Source organism: Haliaeetus leucocephalus, unplaced genomic scaffold (genome assembly GCF_000737465.1).
Source record: "Haliaeetus leucocephalus isolate CR32 unplaced genomic scaffold, Haliaeetus_leucocephalus-4.0 Scaffold328, whole genome shotgun sequence".
NCBI lineage: Eukaryota > Metazoa > Chordata > Aves > Accipitriformes > Accipitridae > Haliaeetus > Haliaeetus leucocephalus.
In genome coordinates, this window is record NW_010972764.1 from 9,701,126 (window position 1) to 9,713,167 (window position 12,042).

Below are 12,042 nucleotides of genomic sequence, written 5' to 3' on the forward strand. Positions count from 1 at the left end.
GCACCTGCACCCGGTTAACGGTTAGACACAGTTATATTTTGTATTTTTTCGTCTGTAAGCTTTGTTTAATCTGTACAAGCTATTTCGTAGAAGTGGTAGGCACTTTCAAATTACAGTGAAAGCCTAGTCCACTAGAAACGTTTTGCTCATGGTAATTTGTGCCTTAGATTTCCAGGGCTGTATATTTTAAACCTGGATCTTACTTAATTTCAGTATGGTTGCAGGCTCACGAAAAGGAAGAAGTAAAAATTTAGAGACCAGTCCGATTAACTACAACATCCCAGAAGATAGTCTATACTATATTCTTAAACAATCAGTGTATAAATACCTAGAGAATAAAAAGAGGAGAGAAAAAAAAAATCCTAATTCCTTCGTCAGGAGAGTTTGCCTGCTGGATGGTAGGGAGGCAATAAATGACTCAATATATTTGAGGAGGCCTTGCCATTTTCCTGTTTAAGTGCTATCACATACAAATAGGGAAACACAGGAAATATGTTTTTGTTAAACTGCAGTTCTCAATCTCCAGGAGAACCACAAACGGTTGTAAAAATTGTAAATAAATTATTAAAATGAAATTGTTATAAAAAAGTAAAAGGTAAACCAAAACAAAAGTAAGAAAATAGGACTCATGCTGGCTACTTGTTGGCAGCAGTTCATTTTTTCAGTGTGCCAACAGCCAGTTCTTGCTGTCTCTTTGTGCTCCTCAGCTCTGGGAGACCTGAGCTCCAGCCAAAGTTTAAAGTGGGTTAGCTTTTCCCTATTCCCAGATGCTATGGGAAAAATCAGCCGGCAATAGATAGCCAAAAAGGTGTTTTCATCTGTAAGAAGTCTGGGAAACACTGATATACAAGAAATCACAGCTGATTGAAAAACTCAGAGTATAATTGTATTTGGTTCTTTATGAGAACTGAGGGGCTTGGGAATAGATTGTGGTCCCTGGGGTCTCTCCTTAGCCTAGTTGTAACCAGTTCATTAACGTCTCAGGTAATGGAAAACACACTGAATGTGCTGGAAACACCAGTGTGGGAAGCGCTGCGAATATGGAGGACTGTATGGGAATTCGTTTCTTCATTTCTTCCATGATTAAAGGTGCAAAGATGCTGAACTAAGAAAAATGAATTCACGGCATAAATGGAAGGCGACAGTTTAAGAAGCACACCAGAAGAAGATTTGGGGGTTGAATTGAATCACAAACTGAGTATAAGACAATAGGAGTGATGTATAAAAAAAAGACAAATTTCATCTAGTATGTATTAATGTATGAATTTATGTGAGAAGCCAGGATATCTATTATACTCTACTGATCAAGGAGTTATAAAATCTCATTTGAGGTTCTGTATGCAGTTGAGGAACCAGGCTTTCAGAAAGCTAAAACAAGTGAGAATTATCAGCATCTTAGAAAACATTATATATTAAGAAAGTTAGTCCCTGAATTTACTCAGTTTAGGATCAGATGTTAGTAGTCTGTCTTTTAAAAAAAAATGAGAAAGTCAGAGGGGCAGATATGATGGGAGTCTTGTGACTTTTCTTTTGACTGGGAATGCAGTGAGGGGAAATATATTTTCTTGCAAAAATCTAGATTTGATATTGGAAAAAATGTTTCTATTGTAAGGATAACAGAATACCAGGAAAAGCTACCTAGCACCTGGTTTTGGCATCTCCTTCAAAGTAATATTTCAATGAGACATTAAAAAAAAGAAAAAGTCTCATAAACACCTCCTTATACTCTGTCCTGTATTAGCTCAGGTGTTCTGGACTAGAAGTTTCCTTGAACTGCTTCCCACATCTGCAGTGCTATGCAAGAAGGTACAGATCTTAATGGTCAAACATGGACGTGACTTGAATAAAGATGCTTTTTTGAAATTGTCTGGGCAGGGAGGGAAGTAAATTAAAATAAGGACACCCTCTCCCCACCCAAACAGGAAAACCCAGAAGAAATATGTAGGTTATGTCTTTATTGAGTTCAGCCTATAGAAAAACAGATTTAATCCCCAAGATCCTTAAACCCATCCTAAAATTTTGACTGTTGTTTCAGAAGTTAAGTCCTGAAGAATCGCTGCTCATCCAGGATTTAACAAAGCATTACTGTAACTTTAATGTAAATAAATGATTCTTTTTTCCCCTCTTAGAATTGTCAATTTCATTTGAAAGAAATACCAGACAGCCTAAAGGTAGGCAGACCTTTTACTTGATGGCTCTTCAATCTAATCACTGTCCATGAGGCCACTTGTGTTCAGTGGTCTTATTACACCTTTTATCTTACTGTTATTATTGTATCTTGTTACCTCTAAAGACTTCAATGAGGCTTAAGTTACTGCTGAACAAATACTTAAATGCTGCTATGCCATAGGCCAATTAAATATGATTAAATTAAAAGCTCCTTTCTGTTGTTATAACAATGCAAATTTATTACTGTAGTAAGTAGTCTTCTTGCAGTATGTGAACTAAATTCCAGCCCAAAAGGAAAACAGTTCTTTGAAAGAAAGATTTGCAATAATCCCATAACCATGTTTAAACCAGTGTTGTCTTTGTATTTTTTGGAACAGTTACTTTGCTTGAATGGAGCACTGGTTATCTTATCAGTTAAGGTATGCCCATATGCCATCGTTGGTTAGCTATAAAACCAAATGATAGAAGAGGAGTTTCGAGATTATATTGCCCAGAGATAATGAGACATTAACAGTAGTACAGTGATGATGGGGAGCTAGGAAAATGCAGAATACAGGGCTGAATTCAATAAGACAACCCCTCCATATGCAAAAATAGAAAGAGCATTAAAGGAGAAAGTCCCTCGATTGTCTCTAGTTGAGCTTAAATTATGTCACTGTCAAAACATAGAGAACAGTCAGAAGTAAGAAGCATTTTTCTTTGCTTGATTTTTATCTTCTTGTTAATGACCTTAGCTTCATACAAAATGTTGCAGGGAACTACCAGTAATAACAGAAAGCCCTATGCTATAGTCTCTGTCCTTTGAGTACCATTCACTTTGGCCAAAAATATTAATTAATTTGAAAATACTAAGATTATTATTGATTCACTAGTAATCTGTGAAAGATACCACTGTAGAATTCAAAAAATCCATTTTAATTTTGTTAATGTTCCTATTATTGTCTCTACTCCACTGCACCTCTTCTAAGGATTAAAATCTTCCTTCAAAACAGATATCAGGTTACAAGTAGTAGGATTTTAAAACTTGTCTTTGAGTTTATTTAAAAAAAAAAGTAAATCTTGAGGTTTTGTTTTTTGTTTTTTTTTTTCCCTTGAGCATCAAGAGGTGAAAGGCTAACCTTCTGAATTCCATATTCTGGGCCTTCCGGAAAGTGAGGTAAGTGAGGCTTTTGCTATCAGTTCAGGCATTGCAGTCTACTTTCTTTGGCCTTCCTTGATGTGTACACTTACCTGCTGCAACCACAGAGCAGCTGCAGGAGGTTGTGATATTGTGCCAATATGTTTGTGTTCTTCCCAAACAACTGTCTGCTACATTTTCGAAGTATATCGATTACTCAATATCCATGGATATAATTGCACCCCCTGTGGTCATGCCTACGCTAGCTTGGGTACTGACAGCACTGGGGTAGCAGTGAAGACAATTCTGGCAGCCAGATTGCTGGACTTGCATCTTCAACAGTCTTGTATAGGCACTAGCAAACTCAGGTTGCTGCAGTTTAATTGCTTTTGGCACTTCAAATAGCTGAATGAAGTGTAGATTGATGCTATGTATACGTGCATCTGTCTCTACTCTGATGTCACACACTGCCCCATCTAAATATTCATGAGAGTGGTATACACTGGACATTTTTAACTTGATGAGAATTTTTAATTTTAGAAATAATGGGGGCATTGCTTGCTAGAGAAAAGCTATATTTTCTCTCATTACACCCTCATGAGCTGGAGAAGTACTTTTAAGGACTTTTAAGTGTAAACATTACAGAGGAAGAGGTAGGGCGTAGAAGTGTGACTGATTGACCAGGGATCAGCTGAGAAGTTTTTAGGAGAACAGCCTCTCCAGAATCGAAGAAAGTTGTGATCATTAGGTTATCTACATTATTCTTGATTGTTTGCTTCTTTCAGTAAATAATTTCTTATAATATCAGAACCCTGTAGATCTGTGATTGATTTTTTTTCTTTTGCTACTTTCACTTATGACATAACATCTACTGATGCTTTCCTCTGGATAAAGAAAAATGTTTGTGAGAAAGAGCTTTGGGATTCATTCTCATATTTTTAGAGCTAAGCAGCAAAATGATATAATAAAGATTTGCCAGATAAACTTGATTGCTTCTTTGATAGAATTATAAAATTAGCAGATGAAAGAAAAGCATAATATGATATGCATTTCCAATTAATTAAGGAAAACATTTGATACTGCATTCTATAAAAGCTCTTCTCTCAAAATTAATTTAAATTGGCTTGAATATGAATGTTATCATGTGGAATAACCATTGGTGGAAGATAGTAAACAAAGGGAAGTGATAAGCTTCAAAATAGTGACTTAGGAGGAAAAGACTACTGGTTTACTGCCAGAGAAGGAGGTCAGGTTATATTCTGTTCCTCCACTAATGACTTAGAAGAGAGAAAGAACAGCACATTAATTAATTTGCAAAGGGTACTAATTTGGGAGGAACTATAAAGGCTAAAGTGCTATGAGGTGTACTTCTGCACTTTAATGCAGAAGATGAACTTGAATACTAAACAAAAGCTGAAAAATATCAACAAACATATTTTATGTAAGATTTTCCAAAACCCAATTTTTGTGAGGTAAGCTGCAGTTCAGCAAAATTCTTATGCATATTCTAAGCTCTCATTGACTTCAGCAAGTGTTAATCATAAGCTCACATGTTGCATGGAATAATGAAGCAGTTAAGCATAGGTTTAGGATTAGGCTTATGCTTAAGTTCTTTGCTTATGTAAATTCTATAAAGCACAAATGAAACCTAAAAATAAAAGTATAAGAATATTAGAAAGATGTAAATGTGATCCTGCATTAATAAGCTTTCTGCTGTATGGCCTAGGTTACTACCTGGAAATAGGATTAAGGAGAATGAGGAAAGAAACCATAATTTCATTTACCATTATATGAATCACAAGTAAACCTTTGTGTCCTCAGACATACTGCTGATGCATCTCCCCTCTTCCCCCTTTTTCTTAAAATATAACACACTATTTAATTAAATAACTGCTTGAGAAAGTGAATTTGTTAGTGCAAGGGATGAAGTTTAAGAAGAAATCATACTCTGTTGAAATCAATGGTAAAACTCTCACAAAATCTAAAGAGGATTAGAATTTCACCAGAACATGGGGATGGCATGCTCCTGTGCAGACCTCCACCTCACGCTGTAACCTTTGCCACCTCAGAAGCAAGATAGTATAGGACTTTTCATTCTGATCTATCATGAAAAAGAAATTGCATGACCTAGAAGAACTTCTTCTTATGGGCTGGAGATGGGGTGGGGGATCAAGAAGGGGTAAAAATAATTTGAAAGACTATGAGCACTTCTAAGGTATGCTTCCACCTTCAAAGTATCTGAATTAACAAAACAAAAAAAGAAAACCACCGAAAAAAAGTGGGGAAGCCTACCAAGACTATGCTCGTGGCCATGTAGCTTTTTTCTCCAGCTTCCACCCAGAAGGGTCCCAGAAAGGACTGCATGCTATCGTACTAGAATCAGAATAAAGACAACCAGGGAGCACATTTGAGGTGTAAATAATTCACAAAAGAACAGCTGTGTGCAGCAATGCTTGCCCACTGTGGATCAGCACACGAAGCTGATGTTCATGTTGTGCTCTCGTACGTGGAACAGGATGAACACTGTGAATCCCTTCCCTACCTGACACTGCTTACATGCAGCCACAAATCACTTCTCGACTGAAATCAGTTTTGCAGGAGGGATGCCTCTAGATTAATTTTTTATTTGCAGCAAAGCTGGATACAAGGGAGAATACAAACCTGTAAATTAATTATTTTGTGGCTGGAAAGGCAGGAAGGCTTCTAACAAATTAAATTTTCAAAATACTTCCAGCTTGTCACCCAAGTAGGCCAGGGTGCACTTGGAGTCCAATTGAAAAATGGAGGTAGATATCATGACTGAGTATATAAATCAGCAGGAATGTGAATGTTAGCCAAAAGAGCTGAGCAACTACAGAACTAGACTTTGTGTGAGCAACATGCCCAGCTAGCTTCAATTTCACACATGCAATGTCCTTGGGATAGTTATTTAGCATCTGACAATTGACTGCCTCCTCAACCATGGCCAGACCTAATTTATTATTAAAGGGAAATGAAAGGACAGAGATTTTATTGAGAACAGAACAATCCTTTAACTAACATTATACTTTTTTTTGCAAAGAGAAGATTGCATGGTCAGAATCAGACTTGAAAAATGGTGTGAATGCAATGCTGGGATATTTGCCTTGGATTCCCAGCAGAAGAAGATTCGTGCTAATGGTGCTAACCGAATCTTTGGGGAACAGTGATGTCACTAAACAGAGGTTTATAAAGGACAGAGAAAATACACATATCCTTCAGCAATTTCTTTCTGGTTTTAGAGGCTTTAGGGAAAAGTTAAGGCAGTCCACACCTGTCAGAGCTGGGCAATTTCCAGTACCAAAATGGGATAGAGAGAGAAGTGCAGAAGCAGAGGATAATGGAGGTGGGGAGAATCAGCTATAGCCTTCATAGTATCTAATTCATTCATCCTTTTCACTGATAAATTCACAATGTCCACAGTGAGAGAAGTCCTTTTAAAGCATCAGTCGGCAAAGTTCAGTGAGCAATGATAGCACCTGTTCATTCATCAGGTTACTCAGATCGTAAAGTAGAATACGAAAATGCTGTTGGAAGCTGGCAAGGAGCTCACATGGACAAAGCTAAGCCTATGAAAATTTATTTCTAGACTAGTTTTATCTTAGGACAAGACATCAATACCTTGAGTATTCATTTAAATTCTTAAAATGTGGAATAATTTACTTATCTGCAAGTGAGAGCAGGGAAAATTCTCTCAAGAAACTGATTTTTGTGATGCTTTGGCTACTGAATGACAACGTCTTCCAGGAACAGGAAGGGATTCAGCAAGCAAAGTCTCAGTTAGGATTTGGGAGTTTACACATACAAAGGTTATTCTCTTTCTGAGTATCAGTTTAAGGATAATTAAAGGCAGAAGGTATAAATTTATAGACAGTCTAGTCTGGCTGTTTGCTCACATGAATAGAAGTTACTTTAAAAAAAAATAAATTTATGATGTCCAAGAGTATGTATTGTTAAGGTTTCATTAGTGTAATGGGAAGAGAATTCAGTGTATTATATATGCTTGAATAATCTGGCTTGTCTTTTTTTCAGAATCACGTGTATGAGTTGTAGAAACTGATATGTGAACAAAGTGCTATGCTTTTGGTTCAGTGGTGCATGCCCAGCTTTCTCTGCACATTCACTGCAGAATCTCAGTAGTGTATTAGTAGGTTCATACAAAGAGACATGGTATGAAGAACTATACCTGAGTGATTCATGAGGACTGGTGCTTAGGTGTATATGCTCTCAGAAGCAGACAAAGCTACATTTCACTGGCAGAAAGAACAAGTAGGACGCAAATAGGATGGATGCATAATTGTACAGCTTACTAAGTTTTTGAAAGAGTTTAGTTAATCATTAGGAAACAGATTTAGAGTGGATCTAGGGCATATTACCAGCAGGAGCTGACTGAAAGGTAGTAGAATTCTAGAGCAGATGATATTGCAGGCAGCTACCAACTCTTTATTGCTCACAGAAATAAAAAAATTATGAATCCTTTGTAACCAAAAGTATTGATAGCTACCAAAAAGTATTGGCACTGATGTGTAAGCATTCCCTGTGGTGTAAAATTCTCCCACAAAGGAGCAGTTTTATATTTTATCTCATGCTCTGGAATGGACTGTTACGGAATTGGTACCTGTAGCAAACAATGGAAAGGCTGGGGGAAGAAGGAAATGAGTGTTTTACCAGTGCTTTCTGGTGGCAAGTATCCAGGACAAGTGGTTTCTTTTCTAGGATGTTGAGTTACCTGGTAGGCTAAAGGAATTTTGGGAGAGGTGTTTGCAAAGGAAGCTACAGCAGGGCAGGGGTCAAGGTTCCTGATGACAGGTACAGCGACTGTAAGATGCTAGTAGCGGTTAGGTATGCACTGTGGCAACAAATGGCTGGTGACCCAGTAACAGCTGGAAATTATTATGAAAACAGAACAACTTGCTCCATCGTTCCTGAATTGTTCCCAAATGGGACAAAGAAAGAAAGTTCCAGCGTCAGTGAGTCACCACCTTCACATCTTGCCCACCCTACAGTGGTTCCGCACCTGTAATAACAGAGTGCAGCACTTCCATACTCCATGCTGAGCACCGTGTGGGTCTTTGCAGGATTAACACCTCAGAAATGTAGGAAGCCGTAATGAATAAAGCAATGTCATGGTCACAGCTGCAGAAAGCTAACACTGAGTACGCAATGTGATATTGAAACAAAAATAGCTAATAAAATTGGGGCTAAATTCTCACAGGTGTCTTGCCACAGGTCTGTTTTCTGTACAGCTGCAGTGTGACTATATTCAGAATGCTGCATTAAATGTAGTGTACCTCGTTGCCAGAAAAATATTGAAGAGATTTCAGAGAAGAGGTTTAAAAACAATTAGGGAGGTGGAGGGATCATTTAGGAGGAAAGATTGGAAGAGTTAGATAGGCATAGATTGGATGGCTGACAGAAGTCCACTAACATGTGAAAGGTAAGAAAACACCGGAAGATAGAGATTATTTAGGATGTTAAATGGAATAATAGCATGTGATATGTCCCAATCTAAGTTCCATTATTCCTAGATACACCTTATTTTACTAGACTAAATAATTCCCTTGAGAGTGATGTCTATTAGGCTGTCACAGGAGTGGCTTGTGCAGCAAGGTTAGCTTATAAATTGCAGTACTTTTCAGAGATGTGACAATACATTTTCTTACAGAGCAGAACTTCAACAACAAATACAAACCACAAGGCTTGTCAGGCTCTGCAGCAGCAGCTTTTGCCCTGCCACTTCCTTCTCTTTCACCTTCTTTTGGACATTTTTTTTGTTTTGCTATCTGCTCTTGACAAACTGTTGGCTCCCTTGGTTCTCTGCCTCTCCAGCTGGCAAACCTGGAGCAATTATGCTCTGTCTTCCTGGACCAATTGCTACCCCCACCAACCAGTAGCTATTTCTCACAAGCATAAATAAGTATTTGGATAGCAAAGAGAAACCATAGAGAATGTAGCTACAAACAACCAGATGCAGAAGGGACACCAGGACAGGACAAATGTGTGTACATCTCATTTTTGCATCCATTTATGCAATATATAACAGCCTTTTAATTTGGAGCAGACCATTCTGTGATGTGGGCTTTCAATTTTGTTTGCAAATTAACAAATTGCAAATGGGGTAAAAGCCCCATTTCTAAAACTAAATAAAACAAAGTACTTGCAAATGAGCAAGGTTATATCCTATTTACTTTTTTGTTTAATTATTTCATGTTTCTGGTCCTCTCTTTTGTTTTCCTTATTCTCCCAGCAGCTCCTACACTACACTATTCCACAGAAGCTGAAAAGTATTTGAGTTTCACATCCTATTCTGTCTTGGTTACTCATACCTGCAGATTTGTCTAGTGTTCTCTGTTTAATGACACTCACTTGTACTGCTTTAAAATCATGAAGTTTCAGAAAAAAATATTATTCTTCAGCTAAGTTTTCTATAGTTAATCTCCCTATTGCTTTGTGTGTGTGAATATGTGTACACACAGACACATGCACACATATGATTTCCTCTATTAAATGGCATTTGGGTCTTATTACAGTGCATACTTGAAGAGCAGTGTAGCAGTGAGCAAATAAATCAATATGAGGCTCTCTAACTCTTTAACAAATACAGTATAGGATGTGTGCTTGAATGCCTTATATCTTAATCAAGTTTTCTTTCAGGGTCAGCAGACAGACACACTGTTTCTGTAAATGTCTTGGTATATCTTTATGGATATGCTGCCCATAAGCAATTTTTATAAGTTTTATCTTCTTGTCTTGTTTGTAAGCTGTAAAAAAAATAGATAGCAGAAATAAACTGAGACTTTTCAGAGACAAAACTATAAAATTAATGGACCTGTATAATCCATTCAAAACAGCAAGACAATATGGCCCAACTTTTATACCTGTTACACTGAAAAATTACAACTGACCCTTACGATCTTCCTAGAGGACATGTAACAAAAAGTCTGAGAGAAATATGTTTAAACTACTGGGGAAGGGCACAAATATGAGTGTTATACTTTCAGATATTATAATTCTTTTGGTTACACTTGGACTTAAATCCACCTAGCAAGTGGATCCCCCAGAAAAAAGTTCTGTATATGTGTTTCATTGCATGTATATGTGTTGAAAATATACAGATCTGGGCCTTTATATCTTTTTGGAGATCGGAATAGTTTGAGGGGCCATAAAGTAAATAAGAGGATATTTCAAGTTTGTTGCTCAAAAAACCTCACCAAAACCACAACTCCCTCCCCCAAATCTCCAGTTGCTTTCATAATGGAATGGTAATACCTTACCTGAAATATGTAGGCATCGTGCATCTGGTGGGGTGAAACTTATGCTTCAGCCTTTGCCTGGTCTGTGCTCTAGAAATAATGCAGAAGCATGCAATGGTTCTGGGAGCATTTTAAGCTATTTTATGCCAGAATTACACATATGAAGGAAAAAAGTCCTGTCTCCCTAATTCTGGTCTGATGGGGTCAGGAAGAGCATTGGACTGTTGCATGTGGCGACAGTTTCAAACTACCCTTTCCTGAAATATTTGTGGAGCTTCGATGTTAGTCTACTAGTGGCACTGACATATGAATTAGTAGTGTCCTGGCCCATGTTATTCATCTCAGCATCTGACTTTTGTGATGGAGTTTGCTCATGTCAGCAGATTGTATTTGATGAACTGACTAGTTTATATCCATTGCTATTCTCAAATACATTTTGTTTCCTCCCTCATTTGTTCTCTGTCAAGAGCTGGTAGAAAGTTTTATGCCTTAATATCATTGATACATTTGTGCAAGGATCACTGCTTTGTGTTATGAAGTGGTAGGCTGTTGCCAATGCCACCAGACCTGCAGCGGTCACTGATAGATGATACCAGGATGCTTGAGTCATCAATCCATGTGTTCTACTTGCTCACCTGAGAAGGCACCTGCTCCATTCTCTGTGGCCCTTGTGATGATGGGAGCAGGTCTGGCACTTGTGGTGTGGTCAGAAAAACAGGTCTGTTTCTTTGTCCTGCTCCAGTGGCAGTGGTTGTGCCCAAGGCTGCTGACAGGTACTCCCAGACAGGACCGGCGCATGACTTGCATACCTTGTTAGTCTTTTTCTTATTTCCTGACATTAATTTTCACCACCCTTGTACCTCTCTTTCTCCACCCGAGTCTCTGCCTAGCTAAGCAACCTGCTCTATTTACTCTTTTCTCCATCTTTCCCAGTTTTGTTGCAACTGTACACAAACTTGGTGTTTATGATACTGTTGCCTATGTAATCTCAGCCCTATATGGAACTGGCCTTGCAAGACTCTGCTCCCAGAAATTTTCCTAGTGCTCCTCTCCAGCTATCTGTGAGGTTTGGTCACTTGTCCCATAGCTCCCCTTTAATCACCTGTGACACCCAGCCATCCTTCATGGCACCATCCGTAACTTTAGTCAGCTTCTCACACTGTTTTCTGTCATGTCCAGCAGTTTCTCATGCCATGTCTTGTCTTCCATGTCAGTTAGCTGAACCTCTCTTAAACTAGTCATTTAGCTGCAGCTGTAACACTTTGAACTACATGTTGTTAGAGAGTTTATGTATTTAAACTTGTATGAACTCAGAGGTGGTGGAGGAACTGCATTTATAGTGTATGAACAGATTGTTTATTAGATAGATAGTTGATGATGTGGCCTGGTGAGCAAATTGTATTATTTCAAAAGCGTCATTACATATCAAAGGACAGCTTTTTGTGAATAGGTAAGTCATAAGATGAAGCCCTTATTAAACTTCTT